Source organism: Schistocerca piceifrons, unplaced genomic scaffold (assembly GCF_021461385.2).
Source record: "Schistocerca piceifrons isolate TAMUIC-IGC-003096 unplaced genomic scaffold, iqSchPice1.1 HiC_scaffold_1425, whole genome shotgun sequence".
NCBI classification, from domain to species: Eukaryota; Metazoa; Arthropoda; class Insecta; order Orthoptera; family Acrididae; genus Schistocerca; species Schistocerca piceifrons.
The window spans coordinates 37,501-42,500 of NW_025727264.1; the positions used below are offsets into that span (position 1 = coordinate 37,501).

General features: G+C 52.6%; 1 non-coding gene across 1 annotated transcript in view; it reads left to right on the forward strand.

Moving 5' to 3' along the window:
• Window positions 1–3,976: 3,976 nt before the first annotated feature.
• The window catches only part of LOC124734359, a 1,909-nt gene continuing 885 nt past the window's right edge, over window positions 3,977–5,000 (forward strand). Inside the window, exon 1 of the ribosomal RNA XR_007009344.1 lies at window positions 3,977–5,000. This exon is cut by the window's right edge and continues 885 nt beyond it. This is a non-coding gene — a ribosomal RNA (small subunit ribosomal RNA).

Sequence of the window (5,000 nt, forward strand, 5' to 3'; positions counted from 1 at the left end):
CTCGTAAAGTGCAATCCACCCCTATAACTTGCGTTTCATGAAGAGTTATTTCCAATATGCGACATTCCCGCTGTCCCTATACATGAGCCGCGACCTGTACCACTTACGAGCGAGAGACGCGATCGCGTTGCTCACTGTACGGCGTCCGATACCGAGCCATCAGCATGTCGGTCCCCATGCGCGTTGCACTCGCACTCGCAGTCGCAAAAACGTGGGGCAAATATATTACGCGGAAGAGCTATAACAGACCGAGCCCCACTGCATGGGGGGAGTCTTTGTCACTAATGTACACAGATGGAACATTTTGGACTGGAACCAGATTACCCGTACACACGGCGCTGATTAGTAATCAATGCAGAGCCATCAAACTACAGCAAATATACACAACTGTCCGTATACATGCTGAAAGAGTCTGCCCACAATGGGAACCACACGTCAGCCAGACACTCTGATCACGCACCACTCTCTGCTTCTAACAGGCGCACATACAATATGTAAGCACCAGCATGGAACAACATCCAGTGCATCTTCTCCGCCACATTACACAATCCACACTATCACAACCAGACCAGGAGGTCCATGCGGAAAATACAATATCCCAGCCTTTCGACATCCACCATTGCGCAGACCAGGCACCAACACCCACACATGTCCTATACAACGGTGCACCCAACATCACAATAGTACCTCCTGTCACAGCGCACAAACAATGACATGAGTCAAAGACACAGGTCTCACACAAGCATAGAATTGGAGCGCCGCCTCTAATAAGCCAAAGGTGCATCCTGACGTGACAAATCTGATCATGTCACAAGCATTCACTTACTATAATCACTATCAACGAACCTGCCGCCCCCGCCCCCCCCCCCCTACACCTTTCCTTACAACAACGTGTAACCTAACCTAACCTAACCTAACCTATGTTGTACCTTAACCTAACCTATGTTGTACCTTAACCTAACCTATGTTGTACCTTAACCTAACCTATGTTGTACCTTAACCTAACCTATGTTGTACCTTAACCTAACCTATGTTGTACCTTAACCTAACCTATGTTGTACCTTAACCTAACCTATGTTGTACCTTAACCTAACCTATGTTGTACCTTAACCTAACCTATGTTGTACCTTAACCTAACCTATGTTGTACCTTAACCTAACCTATGTTGTACCTTAACCTAACCTATGTTGTACCTTAACCTAACCTATGTTGTACCTTAACCTAACCTATGTTGTACCTTAACCTAACCCATGTTGTACCTTAACCTAACCCATGTTGTACCTTAACCTAACCCATGTTGTACCTTAACCTAACCCATGTTGTACCTTAACCTAACCCATGTTGTACCTTAACCTAACCCATGTTGTACCTTAACCTAACCCATGTTGTACCTTAACCTAACCCATGTTGTACCTTAACCTAACCCATGTTGTACCTTAACCTAACCCATGTTGTACCTTAACCTAACCCATGTTGTGCCTTAACCTAACCCATGTTGTGCCTTAACCTAACCCATGTTGTGCCTTAACCTAACCCATGTTGTGCCTTAACCTAACCCATGTTGTGCCTTAACCTAACCCATGTTGTGCCTTAACCTAACCCACGTTGTGCCTTAACCTAACCCACGTTGTGCCTTAACCTAACCCACGTTGTGCCTTAACCTAACCCATGTTGTGCCTTAACCTAACCCATGTTGTGCCTTAACCTAACCCATGTTGTGCCTTAACCTAACCCATGTTGTGCCTTAACCTAACCCATGTTGTGCCTTAACCTAACCCATGTTGTGCCTTAACCTAACCCATGTTGTGCCTTAACCTAACCCACGTTGTGCCTTAACCTAACCCACGTTGTGCCTTAACCTAACCCACGTTGTGCCTTAACCTAACCCATGTTGTGCCTTAACCTAACCCATGTTGTGCCTTAACCTAACCCATGTTGTGCCTTAACCTAACCCATGTTGTGCCTTAACCTAACCCACGTTGTGCCTTAACCTAACCCACGTTGTGCCTTAACCTAACCCACGTTGTGCCTTAACCTAACCCACGTTGTGCCTTAACCTAACCCACGTTGTGCCTTAACCTAACCCACGTTGTGCCTTAACCTAACCCACGTTGTCCCCTAAAGTAACCCACGTTGTCCCCTAACGTAACCCACGTTGTCCCCTAACGTAACCCATGTTGTCGCCTAAACCTGCTCTGTAATTGTTATACGACTCGTTCAATTAGTGTAGTGTTGCCCACCCGCAACCCTCGCAATATAGTTCGCTACTCGCACTGCCCGCTCCCCTGTGTATCGCTTCATGTTAAACACCTTGCAAGTCTTGCTGACTTTCCACATGCTCCTGCTGTACACTGTAATGTGGATGGCAGCAGGACGTACATGCCGCCCCTCCCCACGTCCCCACCTTGCCCCCCTGCCTTCGCAAGCTGGTTGGTGAGAAGTTTGCATGTTCAATGCCCTTCGCATGCGACGTACTCAGGCTACGTTGTGGTGCGGCCTGTGTCAACCGTCCGCTAATGTCGTACGCGTAAACCACAATCTGTACTGCACATTCGTCCTTATGTACCGAATGATACATCGTGGCACATGTGTGACCGTACAACGACTGCGCCCAAAAACGGCGGACCATACAGTGCAAATATTGTGCACGCAGCTACGTGTCGTCTCCCTATGAGAGCTGGATTGCAGTGTGGTACGCCATAGAGACGTGTGGGAGGAACGGACGCCGTGGATGGCGATCAGCATGAGCTGTCTGTTGATGTATTCGGACCTAGTCGTCTCTCCTCACACACCGTGATGGCATGGTGCACCGCGTTCCATATCTGCGACATGCTACAGAGGCCGGTTGACAGTCGTTCGAGCAATGGACATCGCATACGTACGGGGGCCACCTTCCACGTATTGTCTAGGCGTGCACATTTTGTTGCGTGTATGTGGGCAGACGTAGTGTGGCGTGACACCTGACACAGGCATGCAATAATCGTTGAAGTTGCAAATGGCGATGGACGCCTGCGTTTTCTGGTGAAGTTACGCAAATGAACAAATGGTAACCTGTTGTGGTGCGGTTGTTCTCGCTAGGGGTGAATCGGTGATGGCGACGATAGGTTGAGGTACGAACCGGTTGTTCCAGCGATACCCACCATGCCGACGAAACTGAACGGCATCTGGGTGTGAAGCGATACGCGGCGGTGGCTGGGTGGGACCGTCCCCGGCCGGTGAGGGGGCGCCTCCCGGCGTGCTGGCCGCGCGGTGCGTGGGCGCACGCGCTACAGCCGGCTGGTGGGGGCGGCCAGTGGCAGGCGCGCCGGCCGACGGACGCGGCAGGCGTCGCAGCTGCGCGCCGGCGCACCCTGCGCGCGGCGCCGTGCGGCCAAAGTAGGTCCTCGCGGGCCCGGTGCGAAGCGCGGTGGACATCTTCAGTGTGCTGGTCCGATTGAGGACTGTGTGCGTTGAGGATGCGCCGCCGCCCGGCGCTCGGCGCCGCGACGCCGTCTGCTGCTCGGTCGCCCCAGCGGTTCTCGCTGGTGGTTTGTATCGCAGCTGTGCGGATGTGTTGGCGCGTGCGCTGTGCTGGGAGAGTTCGCTTCGGCACCCAAGTGGGGCTTTTGTCCTTCTGTGGCGCTGGCGTTGGAGCTGCCGGTCACCGTAGGTGGCGCGTGTTGTCTCCCGCCGGCAATGCCACGACAGCACGCTCCCGGGCCTCTGTCGGCAGCGGCAAGCTCAGTTGGGAGCACGGGTGGTCGCACCGAAAGCGTCTACTCGCCTAACTCCGGGCGATTGCGCCTCTCTCGAACCCGACCAAGTACTTGGGACGGCGCTGCGCGCCGCCGGGACCTGAGAGGGTTTCGAGGTGTATTGTGCAGGGGAGCTCAGCCTCCTCCTGTTTGCAGAATGATTGAGCGGACGCTTGCGTGTTCGCGCGGGCCCCCGGGACACACTCCCGGGCGGCCGGCTGCTCAGCTCTAGTTGACGCAGCTCCCTGGTTGATCCTGCCAGTAGTCATATGCTTGTCTCAAAGATTAAGCCATGCATGTCTCAGTACAAGCCGCATTAAGGTGAAACCGCGAATGGCTCATTAAATCAGTTATGGTTCCTTAGATCGTACCCACGTTACTTGGATAACTGTGGTAATTCTAGAGCTAATACATGCAAACAGAGTCCCGACCAGAGATGGAAGGGACGCTTTTATTAGATCAAAACCAATCGGTCGGCTCGTCCGGTCCGTTTGCCTTGGTGACTCTGAATAACTTTGGGCTGATCGCACGGTCCTCGTACCGGCGACGCATCTTTCAAATGTCTGCCTTATCAACTGTCGATGGTAGGTTCTGCGCCTACCATGGTTGTAACGGGTAACGGGGAATCAGGGTTCGATTCCGGAGAGGGAGCCTGAGAAACGGCTACCACATCCAAGGAAGGCAGCAGGCGCGCAAATTACCCACTCCCGGCACGGGGAGGTAGTGACGAAAAATAACGATACGGGACTCATCCGAGGCCCCGTAATCGGAATGAGTACACTTTAAATCCTTTAACGAGTATCTATTGGAGGGCAAGTCTGGTGCCAGCAGCCGCGGTAATTCCAGCTCCAATAGCGTATATTAAAGTTGTTGCGGTTAAAAAGCTCGTAGTTGGATTTGTGTCCCACGCTGTTGGTTCACCGCCCGTCGGTGTTTAACTGGCATGTATCGTGGGACGTCCTGCCGGTGGGGCGAGCCGAAGGCGTGCGACCGCCTCGTGCGTGCTCGTGCGTCCCGAGGCGGACCCCGTTGAAATCCTACCAGGGTGCTCTTTATTGAGTGTCTCGGTGGGCCGGCACGTTTACTTTGAACAAATTAGAGTGCTTAAAGCAGGCAAGCCCGCCTGAATACTGTGTGCATGGAATAATGGAATAGGACCTCGGTTCTATTTTGTTGGTTTTCGGAACCCGAGGTAATGATTAATAGGGACAGGCGGGGGCATTCGTATTGCGACGTTAGAGGTGAAATTCTTGGATCGTCGCAAGA